The following is an 11684-nucleotide window of genomic DNA, read 5'->3' on the forward strand; positions in this document are numbered from 1 at the left end:
GGCCCGGAGTATGAAAGCCCAGCAAAGGAAGTACATAAGGGAATGAGCTCTGGATTGGTGGTTTGTATTTATTTACTATAAAATCCAAGAATTGGATCTTCCTGGGAGGAAAAAGTCCCTCTAGGGTCAGCAAGTTCCCAGTTATCAAAGCATCAAAAGTAGAGAAAATAAAAAGACATGGTTAAAAGAAAAATAGACTTCTACCACAGTATCTCAACAGAAATCCTGGCAAAGACAATCATGGCTGTACCATGATATAGAATGTTCCAGAAATATCACTCCACCTTAAACACTCACAGATTTCCTCTGAAATATGTACTATTTTGACTCCCTTGATGGTTTTGTATCAGTTCAGTTAGACTATTTGGTTGACATTGTTTTGGTCTAGGAAAACAATGGCTTTGCCTTAGAACTAATGCTTAGGAACAGGGTAGAAAGAGCACAGGAGAAGTCGGGTCTGGAGTCTATTCCCTGTTCTATCTCTCACTGGGTATGTACCTCAGGCAAGTCACTTTCCCTCCCTCAGTCTCAAGGGAGAGATTGCTCTGGTTATATCATCATAGGGTAGGCTGAATGATGTCTTAACAAAAATACCATAGAGTAGGAGGTTTACAAATAGATTTCTCACAGTCCTGAGGATGGACGATCAAGATAAGGTGCTGGCAGAGTCCATGTCTGGTGTGGGTCCACCCCCTGGTTTATAGACAGCCACCATTTGACTGTGTCCTCACATGGAGACGGGGAAATGGGTTCTCCGTGGCCTTTTGTCTGAGGGCACTGATTGCATTCATAAGGGCTCCATCCTCTTGACCTTGTTAGGTCAAAATACCCTCCCATTAAGGATTAGAGTTCATACGAATTTTGAAAGGATGCAGATGTTCAGTTTATAGCCTTTATTTACTATCCCCTGTGTGAAATTATTACAACCTAGTTACCTATGAGTTTCCTCTATGAAATTTCCACATTCCTGCTGATTTTAACTCATTCTGTGAGGCTGTTTAATAAGCCAAAATTTTCTAATTTTCTCAAATGAAACTCATTGGTTTCATTTAAGAAAACAAAGGTGTTTCACTTCCATCCAGGTTAATACAAAGGCTGTTAAGTCTTTTTTTTTTTTTTTTTTGAGACAGAGCCTCAAGTTGTCACCCTGGACAGAGTGCCGTGGCATCAGAGCTCACAGCAACCTCCAACTCCTGGGCTCAAGTGATTCTTTTGCTTCCTCCTCCCAAGTAGCTGGGACTATAGGAGCCTGCCACAATGCCTGGCTATTTTTTTGGTTGCAGCCATCATTGTTTGGCAGGCCAGGTTGGATTTGAACCTGCCAGCTCAGGTGTATGCAGCTGGTGCCTTAGCCGCTTGAGCTACAGGCGCCAAGCCAAGTCTCCATTTTTTTAATGGCTGAATAGTATTCCATGGTATACATATACTACAGCTTGTTAATCCACTCCTGGGTTGGGGTGGGGCGTTTAGACTGTTTCCACATTTTGGCGATTGTAAATTGAGCTACAATTGGGACACATTATACTTAGTAAAGCATCAGAAGAATGGAGAAGCATTAATCCTATGTATTCAATTTTGATATGAGGATAATTAATGACAATAACATGGTGGGGGGGAGGAAGAGGAGAGTAGAGAGAAAGAGGGGGTGGGGGAAACGAAGAGCAGAGAGAGGGAAGGAGGGAGTGGGGCAGGGTCTCAGTGTGTGCTACACCTTGTGGGGGCAAGGCACAATTGTAAGTGGGACTATACCTAACACATGCAATCCGTGTAACCTGGTTTCTTGTACCCTCAATGAATCCCCAACAATAAAACACAAAAAAACCTAAAGGGTAATTTAATGAGTATATTCTATTGGCTTGTAGATATTAAGAGTCTTCTTCAGAGAGAAAATAGTAATTGAAGAAATTTTCAAAACATGTTTTTCTAAATCTGAGGACCAACAAGGTGGCCAGTGGTGCCCTAAGTACCCAAATGAAGGAGATTTAGATCGAAGATATAGGTTGAGAATTCATTGCACGGGGGTTTATAGAACATGGAAACAGATTTAGCTTCTCTGTGTCTGGGAAAAGGCTATAGGGAGTTAAAACCATGAAGAACATAAGAATACAAGAAAGAGATGATGAAGGCTTGGGCCGTGCTGGTAGAAATGCAGTTCACGCATTTAACATCGATACAGCAGGCTCTCCATGTCTGCGAGGCCTGCCATCCACAGATTTTACTAACCACAGGTTGAAAATGCTAAAATTAAAATACAAAAATAATACCTCTGTACTGAATACATACAGACTTTTTTCCTTGTCTTTATTCCCATAACAATACAAAGTAACTGCTATTTATAGAGCATCTACATTGTATGATAAGTAATCTAGAGATGATTTAAAGTATACAGGAGGATGTGCATAAATTATATGCAAATACTGTACCATTTTATATAGGCAGTCCCTGGATTACAAATTGGTATGTTCAGTAGGTCTGGTCTGAAGTTGAATTTGAAAGTTAGAGCAGGTGCCTGTGCCTATGACCTATAAGAGCCTCTATTAAGTGCAACATGTATGTCAGTCAGACATTTGTAACTCAGGAACTTACTATATGTGTAATAGTTTCTCTTCATAAGTGTGAATTGTATGTAAGTCTGATGTTTGTAACTTGGCGACTGCCCGTGTGGAGTCTTAAGTATCCATAAGTATGGAGATTTTAATATCTGAAGGAGGTTCTCCAATCCCCCATGGTTACCAAGAGATACTGTACTTTCCCAGCTAGCTGAGAGGAATCTCATGTTCTGAGCTCTTTTCAAATGTTCTAAGAATGAATCTCTGGAAATGTCATCAGCCACATGGTTAAAGCTTCTGGAATAATGGTCCCAGGGCTCTGAAGCTGTCTGGAGAGATTAGTGGATGAATCCTGGGGAGAGATGAGATGTCAGAGAATACAGTCTGATCACCCTCACACCCAGCCACTTTCAAAGAAAAGCATATTGAACTAAGAACGTCATCAATACCAAATCAGTATATTAGAATTATCTGAAACGTCTTCTGATCATTTCAGTGCAAGGGTCAATATTGTGGATAATCACCAATTAGGAACATTGCTTTGCAAAGCCAATTTCTTCAGGGAATGTCTCCCATCTGTGCTATGCTTTGTGATGGGATATTTTGTAGAAGTTGTTGCTACAACAACTTGTACCATCACTGAACAGGAAAATTCTTAAACACACTGCTTACATGCATGCTGATGCCACCTTTTTTCATTTTGTCCATGCAATACAGTATATTTAATACATTCAGTGTGGGCTGTTGAAACTGAAACAGTTACCCTTTAGTGTCCCAGAAGTCTAATTACAAGTCAGCTAATTCTCTTTATCTATGTTCTGATAGCTTCTCTATTAGAATAAGGAAACTGTAATTGAAACATACAGGCAAAAGTCATTCTATGTTAATAAGATGTAGTTTAACTGGTTCTACAAGTTTATCTTTCTAGATAAACTTTTAAACTTCAACACTCCAGTTGAAATGAGATAGTACAAACCAATTATGTTAAATTTTATGTAACGTTTCCAAAAAAAAGTGACAACATTTTCTAGAACTCTTTTTCTACATTACTTCCTGAAAGACTGTCTTCAAAATAGAGAATTCTATAAATATAATTTTAAGTCTTTAACATGTACTAGTAGCCTCGAAGTATGGGAATTTTTCATAAGGAAACCACAGAAAGTGGATAATATTCAGCTCATTGGTTGAGTAGTGTCTCATAAGGAGAGACGTCTTTCCCTAGAACAAAGAGAATCACATCTGTTCTTATTAATAACATTTAATATCAGATGATGCCACATCGTATACAGACCCCTTACCTGTGTTGTTTGATCATCATTACAACACTGAGAGGAAAGCATTAGTTCCTCTAATTTACAAATGAGGAAACTCTCATGAAGTTTGAGACTTCTCAAGATTGCTTAAGAAAATTGCTTTAGTTTCTAGAAGAGTGAAAGAACAGCCGGACTCCACGTCCCTGGAATATAGGCTATACCCTGGCTGCTGATGGTGATGCTGCGGGGACTGTACAGTAGCTCATCCGACCCCTCAAATGATAAAGAATGCAGACAATTGAAAAAGTTGGATGAAAATCAAACCTTTTCAATGGATGTTCGCTTAAAGAATTTCTTTGAAAACCTTGCTGTGACTCATTCCTTATTCGTACACACGTAATTAGCCTTTATTTGTCTATTTTGCAAGTCCAGATCGTCACTCTCTCCCATGGCCCAAGCGCACAGCCCATTAGCATGGAGGACAGAAAAACCCAGATTGTTGAGGCAAAAGCAGTGCAGTGAACCATGGTGCAGGGGGACTTGGACAGATACCCACACGAGTTCTCTAGCGTCTCTATTGGGCCTTAGCTTTAGGCGCACGGTGGAGCAGGGTCAGTCTTTCTGACCCATTCCTTAAGGCAGACGAGGGAGGGAAGAGAGAAGGGAAGGAATTTGCACAGCAGGGGCTTTGCAGCCATGATCTCGCCACCTGCGCGAGCTGATCGCTGGCTGATTGTGTTTGAATAAAGTTACTCTCCTCAGCCTCCTCCCCATTCTTTTATGTAAAATAACAATGACATTGGTCAGAAAACTTTGGAATGTGTTGGCCTCCCTTCCTTCCTCCCCACTCCTAATTCAGTCTAAATGAAGATTCAGATTCTAGTTGGAAGGAGAACAGATTTTCTTGGTTAAGAGCCAAGCTTTTAATGAGAAACTCTGAGTATTCAGTCTGTTCACGTTTCGTGAAGATCCTGGGGTCGAGCGCAGCCCCGGCTGCAGAACACAATAGGTTCATCCAACATCCCCACAGCAGTGTAAATATTAGCTCTCCAGCCGTGACCTTGGACCAGAAGCTGCTAGCCTTCCGCCTCTGCCCAAGATAAGAAGAATTAGAGCGCCAGCAAAGAAGGGACAGGAACAAAGCCAGCACAGCTCCAAAGCTACCCAGAAAGAGGAATCCTATAACCCACCCTCACTCCATGTCTGCCTAACAACCCTTCCCCTCCCCCTACCCTCCCCTGTGACCTCACACAGCTCAGGGGGCCCAGAGGGAAGACTGGGATGGAAGAGCCAGCTGTTTGGAGAATGTATTCAGACGTTCCCAGAAAGGGGGAAAGTCCCTGAAGTTTCTAGCAGGGGGAGAGGGGGAGGCTCTGTGGAGGAGGAAAGCAGTTTAGAGGCAGAAGGATTGTTACAAAGCTCAGAGAACCAGGGCAGTGGCTCACGCCTGTCATCCTAGCACTGTAGGAGGCTGAGGTGGGAGGTTCACTTGAGGCCAAGAGTTAGAGAACAGCCTGGGCAACATAGCAAGACCCCTGTCTCTACAAAAAAATTAAAAAATTAGCCAGGTGTGGCAGCACACATCTGTAGTCCTAACTACTCAGGAGGCTGAGGCAGAAGAAAAGCTTGAGCCCAGGAGTTTGAGGCCACAGTGAGCTATGATGATGATGCCATTGTACTCCAGCCTGGGCAACAGAATAAGCCCTTGTCTCAAAAAAAAAAAACCCTCAGGGAGAAGGAAAAAGACCAGAGAGCTTCACATAGAGACCCAGAGAAATTGGTGCTCATCTAAAAAACCACTTTCCTCTTAGAGCATGGACTAGTACATGGTAGAGCCAGAGGGACTGAGGACCAGCGGTTTAGAATTCTTTTGTTCAGGCTACCTTGAAACCCAAGAAACATGGGGAGCTTTGCTGAGAAAGATGCATATGAGTACATGTGTGTGTACATCACACATGCACGAGCTCACATACAATTTCAGGGGTTCACAGACTTCTCAAAGCCTATGTTTGGGACTCCCTGGACCTACAGATCCCCAGCTCCCCCAGCCTACCAACTCTGCTTCTTATCTAGCAGTTCTCAGCCGAGGACAATTGTGCCTCTGCCACCACCAGCCAAGAAGCATTTGGCAATGTCTGGGGGCACTTCTGGTTGTCTCAACAGGGAAGGAAGGGGTGTGACAGCCATCTAGTGGGTTGAGACCAAGGGTGCTGGTAAACACCCTTCCATGCCCAGGACGGACCCTACCACCCAATGTTATCCATGTTGCTTCTTGTCCAACACATCATTTTATCACAGAAAAGCTCCATATGTGCTGTTCCAAGTGCTGTCTCACAACTATCCTCAGAGATGGACCCGATTATCTCCTTTTCACAGATAAGGGAGTTGAGGCACAGGGAAGCCTCTCACCCAAGTTCACATGGTCACAATGGTGAGGCTGGGGTATAAACCAGACGGTCTGGCTCTGGGGTCTGTCCAGGCCACCAACCCTTGTAGCAGACTGCCCATCATCAAAAAACGATTCATCCTTTAACAGGTTTGGCAAAATCTGTATCCTCCTGGGTTTGCAATATTAGTCCTTTAAAGCCTTTGTTTCTTATCCAGACCCCAACTTAGTTTTATTGTTTTAGGCTTAATAAATCTTACATTTCTTTAGTTGTTTGTGAGTTCCCCCCACCCTTTTGTTTTTTTTTTTTTTTGGAGACAAGGTCTTGCTCTGTAGCCCAGGCTGGAGAGCAGTGGTACAATTGTTGCTCATCGTAACCTTAAACTCCCAGGCTCAGGCGATCCTACTGCCTCAGCCTCCTGAGTAGCTGGGACTACAGGCATCTGCCACCACACTCAGCTAATTTTTTTAACTTTTTGTAAAAACAGGGGTCTCACTATGTTGGTCAGGCTGGTCTAGAACTCCCAGCCACATATGATCCTCCTGCCTTAGCCTCCCAAAGTGCATGCATGAGCCGCCTATGATTTCCAAAATATATTATCATAAACTACTTCATCTGACATTTAGAGCAACCCTAGGAAGCCAGCAGGGCACTTCGTGGATGAGGAAAGGAAGAACAAGGTCACAGGCAGGTAAAAATGTCCAGCACCAGCACTGACAGCCTCAGAGGGGTCAGTCCTGAAGCTTTCATCTCCTTCTCTGCCACCAGCTCATTTTCCTCTTGCTCAGACCTAGGGTAAGCTAGGAACCCAGATCCTCATCCTGAGAGCAGAAGGGCCCTTTAGCCTCTGCGACACGGGAATCCTTATTCACATACCAATGATATTAAACATTTTATTAACCTTCAAGGGGGTCCATAGACTTCTCAAAGCCTGTCTTTGAGACAGACTCACAGGAGCATATATTTGAATTAATCTATGTCTTTAAGTAACATGTATTTATTTGTTATTTGCTAACAGGATGAAGTACTCTAACGTTCTCAAGTGTCATGTCAGCTTTTAGGTTGCTTAATCTCTCTCCTTTCCAGCTCCTTGCTGCATTTTCTTGCTGGAGGTCAGGTTATGTTGGTGGTTTTATTTTTATTTTTCAAAAAATGAGCTGTGATGGGTGATGGTGCCCACACCCACCCAGAAACCACACTCCTCTGCATGTGTTCTGTGTATCCTCAGAGTCCGTATTCAACTGGTCCAATCTACAGTTCACATCTTGTCTTGGAAATCTCTTCTGCAAGAAATGGCTGCCACTACCTGGATGAGACCCAGTCATTTTAAGCAACATTCAAAACAAGATCCCAGAACAGACAAAGAAGTTCCAATTTCCCTTCTGTCTTCCCCAGAGCATTACAGGCCTTGCCTCTCAAGGCAGAAAACAGACTTGCCTCTAGGAAGAGACAAAAGCAAGCAAACGCTCAGCTTTCCTTAATATAATTATGAATGCATGCGTTGGGGCATCTGAGCCTATATACATAGCATCTATTGTACTTGCTTTTTATACACAACATGCTCTGGAATGGAATTAAGGCAGATGAAGGGGGTATTTGTAAAGATCACTAAGTCAGTTTGATTTAATTCAATAATTGTCTTTCCTGTCTGCTGACTGCTCTGTGTCAAGTCCAATGTTCTTCCCATGAGATACTTGAAATCGTTCTGAAGAAATGAGATATTTACACAAGAAATAGTTGAATATTCATAAATAGACATCTCCAATCCATGAAATGGTTTAGCTCGTAGTGCTCAGCAGTCTTTCAGATATTAAAAGATAAAACATCTGCTGTAGCTGAAAGATAAAACACAGCAGGAAAGTGCAGGGACAGTGTCTGTCTCCGGGACAGCCAGGACCAGCTGGGCTGGGACAGGGGAGCTCCCTCTCCAAATCTGGACTCTGCTTTCCCAGGTTGGCCCTATTCATCTACTGCAGGTGTCCTCTAAATGGCACAGGAGGCTGGGCGAGGGCAAGACTCGATTATCAATAACCATGAAATGAACTGAATGTTTCTGATCCCCCAAAATTCATACGTGGAAACCTAATCCCCTATGGCCAGCGTGGTGGCTGATGCCTGTAATCCTAGCACCCTGGGAGGCTGAGGCGGGTGGATCTCTTGAACTCAGGAGTTTAAGACCAGCCTAAGAAAGAGCAAGACCCCATCTCTACTACAAATAGAAAAACTAGCCAGGCACGGTAGTGTACATTTGTAGTCTCAGCTACTTGGGAGTCTGAGGTAAGAGGATCCCTTGAACCCAAGAGTTTGAGGTTGCTGTAAGCTATGATGATGCCATGGCACTCTGACTCTGTCTCAAAAGAAAAGGGAGGGAGAGAGGAAAAAAGAAAGGGAGGAACGGAAGGAGGAGTAGAGAGAGGGAGGGAAAGAAAAAGGAAGGAAGGAAGGAAGGAAGACAAGCAACCTCATCCCCAAAGTGGTGGTGTTAGGGGATGAGGCCTCTGGGAGATGATTATGGCATAAGGATGGAGCCCCTTTTAGGGTTAGTGAGCTCATAAACGGGGCCCAGGAGAGACTTCCTTGCCCCTTCCTGAATGTGAAGACACAGTAAAAAAATTTCCAGTTTAGTCTGTTTTCTGTTTATAACCAAAACCCAAATTTATAAAGGAATTTCATACATTTATGGAGGATTAGACAGCCAAGGTCAAGGGGTCACATCTGGTTAGAGCCTCACATGGGGAGGGGGCTGAGTGTGCTAAGATGCCAGCTCAGGTCTCTCTTCCTCTTCTCATAAAGCCAGCAGTTCTCCTCCCAGGATAACCCATCAAGCCACTGACCCATAGCTGGATTATCGCCCATCTCTTAAAAGCCACACCTTTCAACACAGCCACATTGGGGGTTGAGTTTCAACATGATTTTTGGAGGGGACATTCAAACCATAGCAATCTGTGAACCAGAAAGCAGGCCTTCACCAGACACCAAACCTGCTGGCACCTCTGTCTTGGACGAAGACTGCTCATGTCACCTTGCTCAGCAAACTCCAGAGGAAGAAAAGGGCCTACTCGGTGCTTCTGTGTGGCACAATCTCAAGGAGGGACACAACTGAGCAGACTTCGGTCACGGATCACGCACACGGGTCATCGAGGGTGGGGGTGGGGCTGCTGTCATAAGCCAGGCATGCTCACTGCCCATCCCCAGGGCTTGAAGTGGAGTGACACAACAGCAGCCCCAGCAGGGTCACAGTTTGGAGTTAATGAGGTGCACTTCCTCAGAGGAAGGGGGTGGGCGGTAGTGTTGCCAGAAGAAGGGGAAGGAACCATAGGGCAGACCAAAACCAACAGATGTCCACTGTAATTCTGTTCCAAGAGTTCATCTGAAAGTGGTGGTTTGGAACTCAGATTACATTTCCCAGTAGAAGCGATTTTATAACAATCCCTTATATCTGCAGCTTATTATCCATTATGTCGTTTTGATGCCTCTATTGCCCTGCCAGGTAGTAAGGACAGGTGGCTCCCTTCTGCATTAAGACAGCCCGCAGACGTGCCTTATCTGGACAGGATCTCTGTGCCAGCTCCTGCGAACCCTTGCGTCCTGGGCAGGGGAGCTCCAGCGGAAGGCTGTCTGTGATGAGGTCAGGGTGCCATGGAAAGCCAGCTTCCCCATTGGCCTGAGAGGCTCCTCTCCCTTCTCCCTGACTTTGTCCCAGGCCCGTCAGAGGCCACCTAACATGGCTGGAGCCCTAAGGCTGGAGCTTGGGTGGGAGGCTACTTGCAATACAGGGTAGAGGGCTGAGGCTGCCGGGTGGAAGGAGAAGAGGGAAGCCGAGCAGCAACTGCGGATGGCTGGGACTCTGGAATCGGAGGGAGTGTGGAGGGGACCCTCAAGGCAGAGATATTTCATTGTAATTTATTCACTTAATGATGTTACAATAAAACTCTCTTCCTATAACTCCCTGAATCACCAGTTAAACTGTCCAGGACAAGACACTCAGCTCCTCTGAGGGGCTGGGGTGGGTGTTGTGGGGTCACAAGGGGCAGGGACAAAGAAAATTTAGAGATCTCAGAAGAAGCAGGAAATTGGAACAAGAGGTGACTCAAGGACATGTAATCCCCAGGGGGTGTGAAGGAATCCTGGGGAGGACATTGGCCATTCCATTAGGGTCCATGTGTTGGAAGCACTGACTCACATCTGTCCCTGGAGGTGGTGACCCAGGACAGGGAAAGTTGGAGAGGGGGCATGAGGCAAGACACAAAGCAAGAGCCCCTCCTCCTCAGGGACTAAGGACAGTAATTCCTGGGGAAGCAGTGTTAGGCCAACCGGAGCCCCTAGGGTTGTCTTCCACAAAGAAGTTAAAAGTCACCAGCAAAAGTGAAAGGAAAAGCCAGGCGCCTTGGCTCACACCTGTAATCTTAGCACTCTGGGAGGCTGAGGCAGGTGGATCACCTGAGCTTAGGAGTTCAAGAGCAGCCTAAGCAACAGTGAGATGCCATCTCTACTAGAAACACAAAAAAATTAAAAACTAGACAAGCACTGTGGCTGGCACCTGCAGTCCCAGCTACTTGGGAGGTTGAAGCAAGAGGATTACTGGAGCCCGGGAGTTTGAGGTTGCTGTGAGCTGTGACACCACAGCACTCTACCCAGGGAAACAAAGTGAGATTCAGTCTCAAAAAAGGGAAAAGAAAAGAACTTTCCCACATCACTCTTCTCAGAAATTTATAGTCATTCCCCAAGACCTAGAGCACTAAAGGCCTTTGAGATCTGCAGCAAATTTGACCTAGTAATTCTGCTTCGACAATATTTATTCTTAAATGATCAGAGGTGCACCTAAACATGTGTATACAAGGATATCATCAAGGTATCCTTTATATTCTGAAAAACTGAAAACCATCAGATAATCATTAACAGGGAATTAAGTAAATTACACGCCTCCCTCGAATACAAAGGGGATTGATTCCAGAGGAGAGTACCCCACCCCTCACTCAGGTCCCCAAATCCTTGGATGCTCAATCTCCCATATAGAATGGTGTAGTAGTTGCATATAACCTACACACAGCCCTGCATAATTGAAAGCATCTCTAGATTACTTGCAATGCCTAATACAGTGTAAATGCTATGGAAATAGTTGTTAGACTGTATTTTTATTTGTATCTTTTTATTTCAGATTAATATGAGAGTACATAAGTTACCTTATTTGCACTTATAAGGTAAATTTCAGTTGTAGTTATTTCCTTCACCCAGGAAAAGTACCACATACAGGTGTATGTGGTTCCTTGGGGTGCAACTTGCCAAACCCTCTCCCTTTTCCCCATCTCTTCTTGAATTTAACTGAGTGATTTTCTCAAGTGAGCACATAGTGGTTTAATCTACTAGTTTCAACTTAGCGTTGAGCATGTGTGATGTTTGTTTCGCCATTCCTGTGCATGCCTAGGAGAGTGCTCTCCAAATCCCTCCAGGCTGTTACAAAAGATGCCAACTCTGTCTTTTCTTTTTTTTTTTTT

Source organism: Otolemur garnettii, unplaced genomic scaffold (genome assembly GCF_000181295.1).
Source record: "Otolemur garnettii isolate 467f Iridium unplaced genomic scaffold, OtoGar3 scaffold00012, whole genome shotgun sequence".
Classification (NCBI taxonomy): Eukaryota; Metazoa; Chordata; class Mammalia; order Primates; family Galagidae; genus Otolemur; species Otolemur garnettii.